The sequence below is a fragment of the Melanostigma gelatinosum genome (assembly GCF_949748355.1).
Source record: "Melanostigma gelatinosum genome assembly, chromosome: 19".
NCBI lineage: Eukaryota > Metazoa > Chordata > Actinopteri > Perciformes > Zoarcidae > Melanostigma > Melanostigma gelatinosum.
The window spans coordinates 8,655,583-8,674,761 of record NC_136652.1 but is presented as its reverse complement, the minus strand read 5'-3'; the positions used below and the strand labels follow the sequence as shown (position 1 = coordinate 8,674,761).

General features: G+C 38.4%; 1 protein-coding gene across 1 annotated transcript in view; it reads left to right on the top strand.

The window, feature by feature from the left end:
- LOC306793153 (exostosin-1) overlaps positions 1 to 19,179 on the top strand; it is a gene marked incomplete at both ends in the record, with an annotated part of 194,983 nt that overhangs the window by 97,014 nt on the left and 78,790 nt on the right. The gene's annotated exons all lie outside the window — the stretch shown is intronic.

Genomic DNA, 19,179 nt, shown 5'->3' with positions numbered 1-19,179 from the left:
GAGTGGGATTAATGCCTGTGTGAGATTGTTTCCATTCAACAAAGAGGCGGTCATGTTATTGCCACGCTTCATAGGTTTAATCCTGCGGTGTGAAGCAGCAGGTCCTGACCCCCATTTGTGACTGTCTCTCATTTTATGAGTGTTGGATTAAGAAGAATCTGCCATGTTGGGTGTTCTGCATTGTAAGGAGGTGTGAGATCACTGGGATCACAGCTATTTCTCTGTTAGACCTCGACTTTGATCTGAGCCGACAGCTCTTTCTCTCTGAGCCGACAGCTCTTTCGCTCTCTCTCTCCGTATGGATTTGGTGGATTGACATAAGAAAATAAGTAAGTCTTGTTCTGTCTGTCTGTCTTAATGCCTCGCTCAGGCACTTTATCATATAAACAGGACCACTTTACAGACGGGGAGCCCAGATTCTTGTTACCAATGGTTAACTCGTTTGAACCGCTACAAGCGTGTGTGTGTGTGTGTGTGTGTGTGTGTGTGTGTGTGTGTGTGTGTGTGTGTGTGCATCTGCCTGTGTCTCTTCTCTTGCGTATTAGGGCTGCAGCTTGCGATCATTTTTCATTTTGTCTTCATGTAAATGTCAGCAAAGCACCAGAGGACTGCAGCTGTTGATGTGTTGCTCTCACTGCATGGCCGTGAAGACGTTGAAGTGTTAAAGTTCATGTAACAAACATCCTTATTCTAAGCCAAACCATGATTTTTCTTTTCCAAACCGAACAACGTTTGTTGCATGTTTGTTTCGTTTAAATTGACAACCACTTGTTTAAAACGGCGACCGTCATCTGGTATGTGAACGTAATTTTCTCGGCCACAGGGTTGAATACCATTCATCAGAAAACATAGTTTTGTTTGCTGAATGTTAATGAAGTAAAATGCATCTTGAAGCTCTGCCCTGAAGGTACTCATTTGCTTCCTTATGTCATTTAAATAGATAGTTGGTGTTTACTACCTTTCCCATGTGATGTTGCAAGATAGGAACACCCAACCTGCAGTTTTCCTTGGTTCAAATAAATAAACACAGACAACAAAACAAATCCATCAGCCAAAATTTTAGTCCGGATGTCTAAAAGAAAATAAGCAGTGTTTTTTATTCAGGTCCTCGAGGCAGCGAAACAGACAATTTGAAGGGCCACATACATGTGATGTGTTTATAGATATCCATATCAGTCTCTTTTTAATGCCTGTTTGTCAGCTGCCTACCTGTCAAACTGTCTGTGTGAGAGAGAGAGAGAGAGAGAGAGAGAGAGAGAGAGAGAGAGAAGTGTAATTGTTCTGGGGGATTTTATCCACATTTGGCAACTACTTGGGAGATTGGTGACATCCACCATATTGATCGGTATACACACACACACACACACACACACACTATTTTCCTTGCATTCCTCTTCCTCACCACATCTGCATCTGTCCATTTCAATGTTTTTCTCCATGGCCCAACCTCACTTTGTACTTTCACTGTACGCAGCGTTTACGTTCTTTTGTTAGATGCAGCTCTCAAGGTGACATGAACAACAATCCGCAAGGCGACTTCTGTGAATAAAAGGCTGCATTGAGTCAAGCGGTATTTCAGCCATCTGCAGAAGTGTGACTGTGTTCAGACACACAGCAAGAAATGTACACATTGTGGTCATTCAGTTAAATGTTATCAGCAGCACATCTGGTTGCTGACGCACGACAGCGGGCGTTAACAAATTATAAAGTTCCACCTCCAAACAAAGTAATCAGGCTTAATAATAATATGTGTGTAAAAGCATGAAGTGCACTTCAGTCCTCAGACCTTCATTGGGTAAAATGAATATCGACTACATAAAGTCAAACCTTGATGTTGTGATTGTTGCTATTATTACTAGCTTGGAGTGAGTTAGAGAGGAGGCAGATCATATAAAAGTGAGCTACAACAAGAGGGATCGTGATGTTGTTCCTGTGCTGAAGCTTTTGTAATTGATGACATATTTGCCCGTTCTTTCTTGTTTGCCCTGTATGACTTCTCACACCAGGCGTATATTAATAAGAGGCCACTCCAGATCAAGAAAACATTTTACTTGTTATTTTACTGTACGCACAGAGCTCTTTCCCCCCAGTATGATTCTCACCAAACTGCTTTGAAATAAAAGTCATTTTTATTTAGAAATTGAAATGCAGGAAACATTTGAATAATAGTGTATTTCTTTCCTTATTGATTAATATGTTGACTATTGTCTAAATTAATGGATTATAAAATGCTTATAAAATATCAAACAATTAAGCAAAATAACCATCATCATTTCTCATCTCTTCAAATTGCGCAAACATCGACCAGTGCAGCGTCTGTGTGGCGAGGTTTTTCCACAACCACACTACTGTTATTGTTACACCTGATCTTCAACAGCTTATGTGAATGGTGAGCGTCTGTAATGCGAGGAAGTGAGAGGGGAGTCACCCGACTCTCCGATGCGGCTGGAATCATATTGACAGAACTGCCATCGAGACGTGGAGACTTCTCGCGCATTGGATATGCAGATGTCGGGATCCACGCTGACGACACGACTGTCTCCGCTCTCCCATTTCACCCACGCCCATCTTTAACCTTGATGCTGATCTGTGTTTGTGTGTGTGCCTGCCCTCTGTCATAGCTCCTCTATTATTTATCCTCTCTGTCTGGGTGTGTGAGGCCAGCAATCGCCTGTAGGTAAACAACCACTGCCAGTGACACGGTTGACCCTCAAGACACACGCGGTAAAAAAAACACACACACGCACGCACACACACACCTTTCTAACCTCATCCGTCCTCTGACCACATCTCATTTCCAATCAATATGTTTTAAACGAAGCCCCATCTGCCCAAAACAAACTTTGCTCGATCGGTTGGTGTGTGTTTGTTTTATTCTATTGGGGGGGGGGGGGGGGGGGGGGGGATTCAGGTGTCATTTTCAGGGTCGCTCCGTGATGCCCTTTGGGTTGTTTTCAGGCGACTGTGAGAACGATCAATCATCCCTATCCGTGACACCTCAGCCTGCCTGGACTCCTCTCTCTGAGGCTAAACTTGCTGATTTCGTGAAGGGAAGAGTCAGGTGGTTTACTCACATGTGAAATATTAACCATCGATAACATCACATTGGAGCTCATTCCTTTCAGCTCATTATTTTGGGTTTATGGCTTTGCGGCGAAATGATAAGACATGTTGTACACACTATCATAAACTACAATGCACGCTGTTGGTTTGGCAAATTGGCACCATTAAGAGAATGTCGAATTAGCTGTTAGCACTTCCTGTTTGTGATGTACCCATGGATTTACATACAACTATCGCTGGTGTACTTTCATACTGAAGGAAATTTAAAAAACGCGAAGATTGTCAGGCAAGTTCTGCAGTTAAAAGAGGGCGTCTTTTTTATGATTTCCAAGTTCTTTTATGGAAATATAATGATATACTCACATAACGTCAGCAGCTACTTGAATGGAGATTCAAACCGCCTCTATGTGGAGAGGAAAAGAGTCTTCTCCCAGTTTGTCTATTTGGTTTCATTTTCTGAAGATTCAAATAAAATAAGTTTCCACTTTATTAAAATCGTGATTAACATTTATACATAATTCACTGTTCACAGCGGTCATCTGCAATCAGTCCTATTTTGATCATATCCATGTCTTTTAAAGCGGTGAGGAGACAACCTGCAAATGTTCAGCTTTTCACTTTTATTTAGCTTGGGGCCATTCCTGGTTAGAGGAAAGTTTACACAAAGCTAGGTTGTATTCAATGTTTTTTCAGTACAAGCTTAATTGTTTTGCTCAGATTTCTAGCTGTTAATGTAACACTAATCAGAAGTCCTTACTCTGAATACATCTGCTTCATGTTAGGGATGTCATCTAAACACAAAAAGAAATGAAGGTATTCTATTATTATCTTGCTACTAAACACAATCTAATAATAATTTTAAATAATCTGTATTAATGACAATCTTGAGTGTCATTAATGTACTAATAACGTCCAAGATTTTATATATTATATGGGAAAATAGTGGATCTATTTAATATATATATATATATATATCTGTGTGGATCTACACAGAGGGTCATCTGTACTACAGCTACAGTCGAGTCACGGAAAATTAACCAACAACTATTTTGACAACTGATGAATCATTTTAAGTACATTTTTAAGCAAACTGCCAAATATTTGACCGTTCCAGCTCCTCTTACATTATATCACATTTAATATATGTGGCTGTTGGACTGTACAAGAAAAGACAGTTAATTGTACTGAATATTTTTCCCACTTGATGTTTTATAGAGCAAATGATTAATATATTAACAAAAAAACCAGCTCATACATCACAAATAATCACGAGTCGAAGCCATAATCTGTGATCTGCACCACTTGTGAACATTGTCATTGCTGAGTGGACATCGTGATTCTTTTTTAACATTCATCCATCATGCAGTGATTGTGAATAACATCAATCGTCGTGATAATGAATTATTTCTTTTGCCATTCATAATTTTGATCAATGTTATAATTTTCTTTCTGACAGAGACATCAACTGTCCCTCCTGCCAGAATTACGTAATCCCCAAAGACTCGTGATTCTTTATCATTGACACGAGTACACCGGATGAAGTGATCACACCAGCAGATCAGATCTAACCAATGGAACCATTTACCCAGGACTGAATCAAAAACATTCTTCTTCATTGACATTGACAATCTTGGTATACAATTACAGGGACTTATTCACTTAAAGAAAACCACTTATCTTGTTGCATTACAGCTTTATTCAGCAGGACAGTTTGCATATATTTTTTTGCATTATTTGGCATTTTTTTTCAAAAACCAATTGCAGCGGCACCGAAAATCACTTCTCATCTCAAGTGCTTCATGTAAACTCAAGATTACAGGTTTGTTTCTTGCACTGCAAAGCAGAAAGCTGGAGATCGAACCACGTTTTCAGGATCAACTGATTCAGTCCTGCCAATATGGCTGATCTTGATAGTCCACTTGGTCTCTTCCTTGGTCCTGCAATGCGTTCCTAGTTTGAGAAGGCAATTACAGATATTAATAATTAAATAACTTTTACAATCACTTGTCAAGCAAAATGACAAAAATCCAATGAATTCAGCTTCTGAAATATGTCTGCTTTACTCTCTATTATTTAACACATTTGATATGAATTGATTTTGAATAGGTTGGACAAAAACATTTTTTTGAAGACATTCATTTGGTGAAATAGTGATAGGTATGTTTCTCTCATGTGTAACATTTTGTAGATCTTGTAGATCAAATGATTATTAAATTAATGAGATTAATTAGATGAACTGATAACAGAAATAACAGGATTTTTGGGCGTCAGTTGTTGTTATAAATCCAAACAATACACACACGTTTCCTGCATTTGTTGCAATATTTTCAACTGTCAGGAGTGCTTACCTCTGGGCCTTCACTGTGTTTCTGTGTGCTAAACGGACAAAAAGACGAAAATGACATTATATCTTGTTAACATAGTCAGTCAATTTATTCATATTTACATTATTTTCAAATTATCACATTAATGATGCTCTTTTCACTTTGGGTTAGGTTTAGCGCTTTGCAGCAAATACAGCTGAGATGTCGGGACTAAATAACAGATGTAGTAAAACCCAGGCCTAAGTGAAGCTCCTTATAGCTAGTTAGTGCAACCAATTGAGAATGTGATACTCATGCTTAATTCATACCAAAGCACAGGTCTGAATTCAACACAGAATGCATGTAAACTTATGATTTACCTTTATATCCCATCTTGGCCCCGCGCAATATAGATTTAAAGTTTCTAAAAAAACACTCCCCGGGTTCGGCCATGAGGACGACGAGCGTCAACACAAGAAAGATCATAACGCACTTCATCCTGAAAAACAAACACACATCCAGTTCGTGTCAATCCACATCGCATTTCCTAATGATGCTGCATTTCGTCAAGTAGAATGAAAATGAAATATTAATGTTTTACCTTTCCGCTGATGGAGTCAAGAGACTGGTGTCAAAGAGAGCAAAGTAGGCAGTTGTTGCATCTACAGCCAATGTGACATTTTGTACTCAACAGTTGTACCAGTCATTTTGGGTGGGTGGGACAAACGTCAGTTCCTCAGTATTCTGTGGAACTTCGCAATATTGTATGCACTTTTTTTCATGTCGTTGCTAAATTTCCGTTTCTTATTTAGCAAGTTCTTCAAGTGGTGACAAAGTGGTTTGACTTGAGATTCATCTTCCATCTGCGGGGAGACTATGTGAACTGAACAAACCTTACTGTAAATGTTATCTGCTGTTATAATATTGCCGTTGTTGTAGTGCACACAGGGTCCAATAAATAGCCCACACGAACAAATCAGCTTTATGAGTCTGGATACCACTTCCTAAATGAACTTTAGGAATAATGTTGCTTGAATGAAGGCTTGGATTTCTAGATTTGCCGCTGTTTTGGTATTCGACCATTTAAAAGACAAGAAACTAAAGGTGCAGATAGGGGTCAAGGGTCAAATCATGGTAGAAAGTCTGAAACATCTAATCTTTGGTATTGTTAATTTTTCTATTTACTATCCCACCATAAAATCTCTTGCAACATTCGCCAACCTTTGCTGTTGGTGATCTTGTGCACCCCTGTTTTGTTTATTTTATTTTTATTTTTTCCTACTTTAATTTAATTTAATTTAATACAATTCTATTCAGTGTATATACTGTGAATTGTTATCACTTTGTTTTCTTAAATTGAATAGGTCCTGCTTTGTTATTTTATTATATTGTATATAGTGTGCATTTTCCATACCCAATATTTTATTTTGTTGTGTAACCCTGTTTGCTGCTGCCACAGACAAATTTCCCCTTGGGGATGAATAAATACATTTACATTCTATTCTATTCTATTCTATTCTAAACAGATGTCTTTGTATCGCCGCGTCAGAATGTACAGATGCACATCTACGTTAGATTATTTAATTAAACCGCAGTTATTGACAAAATAAAATCACCATTTGATGAAACGAGCCATAATGGCATCAAACATTTGTGGTACTTAAAAGTGACTTAAAGTGTCTGTGACTGTGGACTTCATGACTAAATGTCACCAATGGAATTCGTGCCTCATAACTGTAGGACAGGATACGATGAAATGTGTGAATCCCCTAATGGGAAACTAGTTTGCCACCATAAACAAAGACAAACAAAATATATTGACAAAGACATAGACACAATAAACACAATAAGTCATCAACACCACAGTTAACACCAGGCAGGGTCATTAAAAGGGAAATTTATAGTTCCACTGCTGCAATTATAGTTGTCATAAAATTGCATTCACATTGTCCATTAAAATACTGGAGGAACAGAAGACTTCTTTTTAGAAAAGGAAGAAATGCAGCTTTTTTTTTCAAATAAACAAAATATTGTGAAACCAGTATGACTAAGGCATACGGAGCTGGACAGTGGGAAGTGTGCAGATCTTATCAGATGTTAAGTCACAGTGACAGTGCAATAACATTTATCAGCCATCAACACATTGATGCTGACCAACAGTTTGACACACAACGGCCGAAAGTGCGCAAGAGACACCCATGGGAACTTCGTGTAAGTTCAGTCGCACCCACAGTATACTTAATTTAGATCAAGCCAGAAAAAGTTTACAGCCAAACCAAGGTAGACAATCCAAAAGTTTAATTTGGTGGCCGACATCAGCACATTGTGCGATAAGTCTAACAAGTTTCATTTCCAACAACGTTGCGATCTTACTGGTTAACTTTAAAGAATGAGGCCCATAGTTTCAGTTGGAAAAATGGTTTCACTTTTTTATTGAAAGTAAATTATTATTTAGTTAATAGTTTTTGCATTATGTAACTTCTGTCAGGGGCCTCTAGAAAGATATAGTGGGGGATGTCTACCTGAGCAGAGAATGAAGTCACTCTCCCTCTGTGTGAGATATTTTCCGAGCTTCTCGCATAGGCATAGCGCCCACCCTGCAGTAGGGGTGGGGGAAAAATCGATACAGCATAGTATCGCGATATTTTGCGTGGCGATATTGTATCGATACATGGACGCCAAGTATCGATCTTTTATTACATAAACTATTAAAAAAAATAATAATAAATCGAATCAATTGCTTTTTCAGTCCACTAGTGGTGAGTTGCTTTCTGGTGAGGTCAGGAAAGGTCCCGGGTCAGCGTGATTGGTAGGAAGTTGGTCAAAAGAAAGATGGAGACATCTGGCCTCACAACGGGGTTAAATCTGCCAACAGTAGCCGGCTCATGGGGAGAGTGCAGCGCATAACTGTCTCTCTGCCCTCGACGTACACGCATCGCAAGTTATACTGACTTATATAACTCTAATATCCTACTTATATAAGTTATAGACAGGTTTGCATTCAGTTAGGTTGGACTATGTAGTAATAGAAACAGTTCAGTTGGTCAGGTTCATGCAACATGTATGACATTGTTGGTCAGTCTGTCTGCTTGACAATCCTATTCTGCTGCAATAAAAATGATTGAAGTGAGATGAACAGACTAAAAACGTTATCTTCTTAGATAAAACATGTTGACACAGTTTTCCTTTGGGGACATCATTTGAAGTTGAAAAAAGTAATAAATCGCAATATATCGCAGCATCGTGATGATATCGCATCGTGACCCAAGTATCGTGATAATATCGTATCGTGACCCAAGTATCGTGATAATATCGTATCGTGACCCAAGTATCGTGATAATATCGTATCGTGACCCAAGTATCGTGATAATATCGTATCGTGACCCAAGTATCGTGATAATATCGTATCGCGACCCAAGTATCGTGATAATATCGTATCGTGACCCAAGTATCGTGATAATAGCGTATCGTGACCCAAGTATCGTGATAATATCGTATCGCGACCCAAGTATCGTGATAATATCGTATCGCGGCCCAAGTATCGTGATAATATCGTATCGCGACCCAAGTATCGTGATAATATCGTACCGTGACCCAAGTATCGTGATAATATCGTATCGCGACCCAAGTATCGTGATAATATCGTATCGCGGCCCAAGTATCGTGATAATATCGTATCGCGACCCAAGTATCGTGATAATATCGTATCGTGACCCAAGTATCGTGATAATATCGTATCGTGACCCAAGTATCGTGATAATATCGTATCGCGACCCAAGTATCGTGATAATATCGTATCGCGGGATCTCTGGTGATTCCCACCCCCACCCCGGCCGTCTGGGACCGGTCTACTTTCTGTTCCCAGAGTCAGAACTAAACATGGAGAAGCAGCGTTCAGTTTTTCTGCTCCACATATCTGGAACAAAGTCCCAGAAAGCTGCAGGTCTGCTGAGACCCTCAGCTCATTTAAATCAAGATTGAAGACTTTTCTGTTTGCTGCTGCCTTTAATTGAACCACATTCAATTCATATATTAATCAATTTCCTGCATTTCTGCATTTTACTACTGCATTTTATTTCTTACACTGTTTTTTAATTGTTTTTAAATCTCCTTTTCTTTTGCCTTATGTTTTGATGCTTTTAATGGTTTTATGTGAAGCACTTTGAATTACCTTGTTGTTGAAATGTGCTATACAAATAAACTTGCCTTGCCTTGCCTTGCATTAAATGACCATCGGCACTTCATTGTTGAACACATATATGCAACTGGCAGTTAATAAATGAGGAATTCCTGCCTTCTAGCAGTACTGTCGCTTCTCAGTTAATCTATGCATTCTTGAGAGTAGCCCTTGTTTGTTTACACTAAGCCTTCTCGTGCTGTGTCATCATGACTATGTGCTGTATACGATATGCATCCTGATTTCAGAGCTACACTGGAGTTTAGTTATTTTCAGATCAAACAGCAGTAGATTGTGAAATATACACAGTTTCCAAGATAATAACATCTCTTTCTGTTGAAAAAACATGTGTGCATTCGGGAAAAAAAGCATATCAGTTGTACATTGTGTTAAATAATTAGAATTGGTGGGGAGTGTTATGCACTGCTGCCTCACAGCAAGGACATCCTGAGTTTGAACTGCGACTTTTATTCCTCGATGTTCACATGGGTTTCCTCTGGGTGCTGTGGTTTTCTCGCAGGTTTTCCTGCCGCTGCCCTTGATCGAGGCACTGGCCTCAGATTTAGTCCCCGGCCAGCCACACCACTGTGGCTTCCAGATGCTCATAAATAGGGTATGTCAAGTGCAGAGTATAATGTACAAACTTTTCCCTTAGTATGACTTTACTAAAAATATCTAAGCAGCAGGGACCAAATACTTGTTTGCCTTTAGACCCTCATTGTGTTGGTGTAATGTCAGGACACAACTTTTCTCTGGACACGTTATACGTCCTTGTGCTCATGTTCGCTGTAGCTTCATATTCAGTTTCTTATGCTGAAAATATATGCTGTTTTTTTTTTGTGGTTTTGACCCATGAAATGTATTTGTGTGCATCTGTCTATAGGTGAATTAATAAGTAAAAACGATGCATTGGTGGTTCTGTTGTCCCTGGTTCTGCAAAATAAAGCCAGAATCGTTGTTGCTCTTTGACAAAGCCATATGTATTTGTAATGTTTATACCATTGGGTCTTTGGTGATCGTGTTACATTGATCAGATACATGACGTCCTTGTTCAAGTCAAGGGAAATGTGTATTTCCTCATTGGATGTGTCTTTCGGATAGAATCCATTAGAAACTCAGTGGTTTCTTATTACAAACTGAATCTGCTTTTAGTATAGAGCAGCAGCAGGCCACCTTAGGCCACCAATGGCACTTGGTAACTTAACTAATGGCACCCTAGCTACGAGTGTACAAGAGTGTTTTTGAAATGTTGAAGTGGCCTCTCATCTGCATGCCAAATCACCTTTCACAGCCACATGCAGTTGCGCAGCCTGTTTTTCAAGCAATCTGCTAAGACCCGCCCTCTGCTTGGTTTGCACCCATTGCCGTCTTCGCAGACTTTGTTAAGTTTATTGCTGAGGAACAAGATTGGTGGAATGTTGGTACGTTAGTGATTTCAACTAAGATGTGGGTGTTTTCATAAGGATGGCAGCCTTCTTGTATGTGCTCTTATAGATAGTTACAATCTGATTATGCATGAGATATATATATATATATATTTTATTTTTTTCAACATTTATGGATGGAATAAAACTACAGATCCAAAGGTGATGTAAATTTTGACGCATTGTCATAGTCACGTTTATCTTCAATGCTGATATGGCACACTGATTAACAAGAACATTCAAGTATGGCTGATACAACTGCTTGTAGGCTGTGGCTCTTATCCTTGACATAAATGACCTACACAATATTATACTAACTACTCCAGCTCAAGTTCAATTTGTAGTTTCTTACAAATGCAGTTCAAAGTTGTTTACATGGTGATACAACATTAGAAGCACGCAATGAACAAGATGTACAACCCCTACATTACACACAATGTAAGAAGTACTGTTTGCACTTTCTGTTTCCCAAGAACACGATGGAACAATCTTACTTATCGTGAATCTGCGCTGAATGCGTGAATTCCACGCTATCAGCTTGTTTTCTTGTGTTTCATTGTCGTCAAATGAGACAGCCTTGAGGCCAGTGTGCGTTAGCATATTGTAATTATAATTAATTAGAAGGGAATGGTCCTCATGTATGCCTTTTTACGAATATTTTGATATACTTTTTTATATTTACTAGGTTTTGTCTTTAATTTGTCCCCTATCTACCCAAATCTCTGTAAGGTACTCGTGTCGAGGTGTCATGACTGTTAAGGCAATAATACACAATTAACATAATACCATTTGAATTTATTCAGATTCTTTCATTTAAATAATACAAGTGAGAAATATTTTGGCGAATTACATCTTGAGGATTTAATTCAAATGACATGATTTAAAATAAATGTCAAAAATATTTTAGCCCAGTGAGTCTATTCAATATTTTTTTACGATGAAGAGCAAGAAGCATTTCTTTTCAGACAAAGTTTCAGAGTTGCTCTTTCAGATGGACCGTCATAGACTCAGTTAAAAGCTCGCTCTCGGTCAAATGCACGTTCCAGCTCCTGCTGCTCTGCCAACGCCTCACGTCGTCCCCCGGTAATGAGTCTGATGGGTGGAGAGAGGATTGAGAGAGTTCAGCTCAACAAAGTAGCAACTAATGCAACAAGAGCAGTTGTTAAATTATACAAGTCCTTACCCATGGATGGTCCTGCCGACTAAATAAAACAGACAAGAGAAAATAATATTATTCACATGTTTCTTAGTAGGACTGTTTAGTAAGTAATTCATCACAAAATATGGCATTATGAGCTTTCATTAACTCATTGGCACTTACTTGCACATCGTGTATTTCCTTCATTGGTGCTTGGTATTGGTGACAACATTTGATAACATTTATAGCATTTTATAATGACTTATAGGGTCAAGTATCATACTACTATAATTATTGATGGTCATTACATTCTTTTGTATGGATCAAAGTGTATTATTACATTTTTTTAATCCATTTTAATTACTGTTATAATGCATTGTGCTGTGATTATATGTTGCTTAAAGTGGCTGTTGTTTGCTTTAAGCAAAGTGAAAAATGAATCATTAAAATCTGTGCAGGAACAACACAAAACTAATTTTCACTTTACTTAAAGCCACTGACTTGCAGTGATTATAAAAGTATTAAAGTGTATTAAGATGATGTGAATTATAATTTGCATCAATCATGAAGTATTATCAAACATGACTTCATACATCATTATAAAATGTTTTTTAATGTGTTATGGATATTATTTTTTAAAGCTTTAATAATTAAATTTAATTGTGATTGCTTACTGTGAACAAGTCCATGGAAAATGTGGTGAAAGAAACAATCCCCGGGTTCAGCCATGAGGACGACCAGCGACAACACAAGAAAGAGCGTGATGGCCTTCATCCTGAAAAGCAAGAACCAAACAAATCACAAATGTTCAGCCTTTGTCATGGATTTTACAAGGAGTGAAATAATTCTCAGGATAAATAAATAAAGGTGAGATACTCACTTCTTTCCACAGACTGAGGGTAAAAGTCAAAAAGCTGTTATCAAAAGAGGCTGATAGAGCAGTGTGAGATACACAGGTGGTGCAAATCTATGTGGGTTGGTCGAGACATGCCTCTATTTATAGCGAGCGATAAATTCCCTTACTCATTTGTGCAGTGTTTTGCAAATCAGGAAGCTCACTCTTTTCATGGAAGTGTCAAACAGAAAATGTCACATTGTTTTCTCATTATATGTTCACCTCTTTAATAATTTAGCTAATAATGTGTTTCAGCTGTACATCTTGAATTGTATTTTTGGATATTCAAATTAAACTAGTATGTTGAGGTACTGTCCAATTGATTAAATCTTTCAAGTTCTTCTGTTTGAAGGCGAGGCTGCTATAAATCATCACATTAAGAACATTTATTTATTCCCCCCAGCTTTATGTTGCGTTGACACCAAACGCGATGTGAATCTTCGCGTATTGTTACTCGCGGGAGTTTGATTGCGGGTCATTAGTGTTTATTTGCTTCATTCGCGATAGACGCACCGGAGCAAAGGAGTGTCCTATCTCCATGGAAATCGTTATCAACAAAGCCATTTATTTCCGCCATCAACCATGGAACAAATACCCACTATTGCTGTGTTGTACATATTGTGGAAGTCCCAAATAATTGTAAATTGTAAAAAGTCTGAATTCATGTTTTGTTAGTTCTCTGCAAGACGACAAGCAAATAACTTTTAAAATACTTGTTTTCTCAATGTAGCTCGGATCAATTGTTGCTTAGCTTTGCCAACATTGTAGCTGCGCAATCAACCTTCAAAATTACGTCATATAGGCGTAAATACGGCAGTGTCATTATTGTTTATACCATGTGAATTATGCACGTACATTTATACACATATAATATTTTTTGCCTCCATAGCCGATTGGCTTTCGCAACACAACATGCAAAATTTGCCTCATTCACATATTCGCGCAAGTTAAAATTTTTCAACCCGGCAATGAGGCGACTTTCGCGTTGTGTCTTTCACGTCATCTGTGGCGCCGGCGCAATTACGCGTCTACTCATGTCGATTCCCATCTGTCCATTGACTTTCTATGTAATCTCGTGGCGCGGAAATTTGCTTTGCGTTCGGTGTGAAAACATCAATTTCTATTGTCTTCTGTTTTGTCAGAGCACTTGGTATATTGGTTGCTTTTTGGATATAAAGAGAATTTAGACAAATATAACCAAAACATTTTTTACAAAATAGGATTACCTACCCTAGCTTTAAGTTTACAGACCTCCTATAATTGAGGAGAGATACATAGTTGACCTAATCTCAAACCTCAAAACCAAATTGATTTAACCCCATGCCTCTTCCTCCCATCACTTCCTTCAAATGGATCATTCTTTAAAACAAATAAAAACATTTTATCATTTTTAATTTTTAAATGCAAATTTATTCAGAACAACTGCCATTCTTCAAAGTGAATTCAGAATTCACTTATCAATGACGTCAAAGCATGCACATTTTCAATAAATGGTTGCCGCAGTTGATATATACTTTTCTTTCTTATGTTGAAGAACAGGCAGCGTGCCTTTGATCCAATACATGGCTTTGGAGTGGCCCTCTCGGTCTAGTTGAAACTAGGGTTACCATCCTGAGGGGCATCATCCTGAGGGTCGGCATCAAATGAACGTTTGGCAAGCTGTTCCTGCTGTTCCACCTGTTCCTGCTGTTCCACCTGTTCCTGCTGATCTTTGGCCTTGCCAAGGAACCTGATGGATGGAGAGAAGATTCAGCAGCAGAACATAATATTGTGTGAGGACAAAAAGTTATTGTAGTGTTTGTGTTAGTATTATGATAGATTAATGATATGACATTTACAATAACATAAAGGTTAGTTTCACTTTAACAGTTATTGTAACACAAGTAGAAATTTAGTTACAAAAAATAACAATAGTAGAAGCATAGGTCCTATGAGCAAAATCTTTTGCTAAATAAAACACAAGAGAAAAACACAATTAGCTTAACTCTTTTCTTTGTATCACAAAAAAAACAGTAACCGTATCACAATAACATTTGTGTTTGTAGCACAAAGTAATAAATTCATTATGAACGGTATAGTAGAGGGTTATAGACATTCATTCTGCTCATTTGAACATTTACATTTCATGGACAAACATGTCCCCAAGCTACGACAACAACAAAAAAGATATTTGTGTCGGTCATTTTCCTTTGTTCAGCTGGAAGCGGATAATTGAGGCCATGTTCTGTCTTATGGTGACGGTATCTACGTATAGACCACAGATTGTAAAGAAATGTGGATGTAGTCGCTGGGACATCACCCATTGGTTTGTGGACTGCCGTTTTGCTTTATCCTCTATTTTACTTTTTACTTAAACCATAATTTAAATGAAAATCATGCTATAGGTTTAAGGCATTTCAGCATTGGCTTCACTTATCACACCCAGAGGTTGCAGCCTGGTTATCACTCCGTCCTAAGCTTTATTACCGGTGACAATATAAATTAATTAACTAAATTAATATATTTATTTTAGTTTAACACAGTTTGAAGTGTTCTTTTTCTTCAGCTTCAGTTTGCCTACAACAGAAATCCAAAGTTTTGTAAACTGTGAAAGACTTGAGGCAAAGATACAGCATGCAGTGAAGTGGACAGGTATATGCTGGTGCCCAAAAAACAATTGGATGTTAGTTATTGTAGTGTGACCCGTTCATTTGAGATCCCAACCAAATTTGCGGGAAAGTGGCATACACCTCTTTCAGGCCCCGTTTAGTGCGCACACTGGTTAAAAATGACCCCTCAGGTCTAATGAATAACAAATGCCCTAATGTGCTGTTATTGAACATACAGCTCTGTCTTCCTGCTTCATGGTAAACTCACTGTATGTCTGTCTGTCAGTGTCATAAATAGTTATTAACTTCATGTGTGCTTTTCTAGATATGTTGTGTCACAATATTAGGGTTGGGTTAGATTTAGATCGACGCAGTGGTCATTTTCACGCCTTACGCCCACGTTGTGTAAGTAGCAAATGTACTTGTGCCATCTGTGCACCCATGGCAGTGTTGGTCTTAAAATGAGGTGTGGTCAGTTGCATTGCTGCAGCACTGGTATCTTTCGGCAACAGAAAGCGATTGCGCCATTGATCAACAAAAACCTGCTCCGGAGTCAATGGTGTACTCTTGTTTTTTCTAACAAAATGTGTCATGATGAGTCCACGAGTGCTGTTTGAGCTCAGTGGATCCACTCCTCATCCAACTGTGTGTGGAAACGTAGATGCAGGCTCCTTCAAAGTGCAGGCCCTCTCCCCCTAAATGGTTGCATTTTGAGGCTGATGCAGCCTCTAGGCTTCCGCTTTCTGTCCGAACCCCCTGTGAATGGCATCGGAAAGCAATACAGTTGTCATCTAAACCTGCTATTACTGCACAGCTGCAGATAAAGATCAGGCCAGTATAAGTATCAAACTATTTGTAGAATTAGATTTCAGTGGTGGCTGCGTAGAATTGTTTCGTTTGATTCAAAGATGTCCAATAACTCCAGAGCGTTATGTCCAAACGTCAAAACTTTTGAAAAAGGATGAAATCATTTCCAAAATGTCTAGTCTTTCAAATACAAATGCAGAAAACTGATCGCTTCTCAAATGTAGAATCAGCCATTGTTTTAACATTGCGCCAGGTGCAGGCACAAAATATGGAATATGGAAATCAATATATTATTGGTAATGGTTTAGGCCAGGGGTCTTCAATGTTTTTCAGGCCAAGGACCCCCAAACTAATCAGCTGAGATGGAGCAGGGACCCCCGACTATATTGAATACAATTGTGTCCCCCGACTATATTGTATAAAGTTGTGTTTTATAATAAACTGGGCCTAGTGCCATGTATAAACATGCCTCTTTATTGTGCATTCAATACTAAGCTATTCAGATAATACACAGGTTCATATATTCATGTTTTTATTTTAAACATGTGCAAGGTACAGTGAGTAGGGAGGCCGTGCCACTGCCATTTATAAACATACCTTGTCAGCTGATACCAATGGCAATATCAACATTGTCTGTCAATTGCATGATAATCATGCACACAAGCTATTCAGATTGATGTTTTAATTTGTTAAACATAAATGTGGAAACGAAAATGAGTGATGGCCTGTTAGTGCCACTGCCATGCATAAAGATACCTGTTATCTTGCATACAATACTGAACGATTACAATAATGGAAAGATTCATTTTTGGAAAAAATAATGCATTTTCGGATTTCAAGATAATAATCTTAACAGCAGCTTGTATTGTTTGAGCTTGTTTGATTACTTTGGTAAACCTGGTGAGGAGCTCGTATTGCTGCCTGGTTGTTTCCACATCTTTGTGCTGCTTTAACTTGGTTTTCAATGAAAAATTTAAATATTGGCATTACTGCCACTGCCATTCAGTGATGTAGCAATAAAAACAATGCAGAGAGATTCATGCTTTCTATAATTAGTATACTTCATAATGACGATTGATACCAAGACGTTGTTTGCCAAGTTATGCTGCTTCTATTTTCTTCCTCTTTCTTGGTTTTGAAATTCAGTGGGTAAGAAGGAAAAGATGTCTCATGATGATTAAGTTGAAATACTTGTCTGTAAAGTGAATAATAATCAAGGTCAGATCAGACAATCATCATGGCCAGACTCGCCTGCAGAGGTGCCCCCTTGCAAAAAAGAATTCTTCTTAATTTGCGTTAACCCCTTGCTGCTCCCTATTCTTTGCATTTGTTTAAAATTCATATCCTTGATTACAACCTGGTGTTGCAGGTGTTTCCTTTGTTTACCTTACAACATCCATGGTTATATCACACTTTTCTCAGAAAAAAACATTTTGCCACATATGACATTTGATTTCATACTCAGAGCAGTGGATAATTAATTGCAAATGTATTAAAATATACAACATTACAATTCCTCTCTAAAAGTTGGGGTGGAAAAAGACAAAGTGCCAACTCTACAGAATCATTTAATTCTCAGGGTTATTCTGTTCCCAGTTTTAATATGTTGGAGTGATCATATGAAAGCATACGGCCATCTTATTAGTGCTGGTGTGACTGTTTGGAGTGGCAAGAAGGGCAGTCTGTCAAATGCAGCCATTTTGGTATGCTGTTTTGAGGTGCAGGAGCATTGTTGGTAGATGTGTTCTATCAGTCAGTTTTGTTACCTCTTGGGTCTGTTTCACAGAAGACCCCCTATTTGTTGTTCTATCTCTATAACAGTAAAGAAACAGAAAATGTGTGATGTGAGATCTGATAATCTCTTTTTTTACATCACCAAAAGCGTTTGGGTGGAGAAAAGGTCAATGTCTGCAAAGTCATTGAAGGGTACCACAGATGTTGTTGTATTTTAGCTTACTTGTGCTATGTGACTCTCCTTTAGCCCGCAATCCTGCAATGACACCTTAGAAATCAACATAAAGAGGAATCGTATTAAGGGTGTTTGGTGAAGTGTTGATCCCAATTTAATCCTCCATGATTGTCAGAATACTACTTCCCAAACAACTGTGTGATAAACCGAAATAAGTAATGGTTCTTTTAATCCTCTCCAATGTTAGTGTGAGCAATTGAGGCCTGTTGCCCCGTGTCTAGTACTTTTTTTTTCTTCCCGTAAAGTGGTGTGTGCATTCACATGTTTGCGTGTGTGGTGTATTTAATCCGAATGGGGCAATGACTACTAGCCGTATCAGTGTTAACAGCTTGATTATTATCTGATCACTTCCCCACGCTCTGTTTCGTCTTGTCATGCCACTTAGAGGAACCAACAGTGAGAAGAACAGATGGGGACAAAAAGAGAAATGGTTGTAACTAAGTTCTTTCTGGCCCTTTTTCATTAAAACCTATGCTACTTTAGTGGCATGTGGTCGTTGGAGGCATCCAGATGCAGATTCAGACATAAACGACAGGAAGTAGAAATAGTTTACGAAGGAATTCGAAAATTCAGAACAAAAGAAACAGGAATCAAGCAACAGAAGTTGCAAAACTCAAACAAAACTCAAACAAAAGAGAGGCTGAATTCATACAAAACTCAAAACTAGGACAGATGGTCTAACGCAAGGAATTTAGCATATGTACATACTACGCAGACAATGAACTACAACATTCTGGCAGCAGCTCACAACCTACATAGGATACTAATGAGGATTCTCCACAGGTGTGCTCTCAGCAGGAGTCCGCTGACAACAT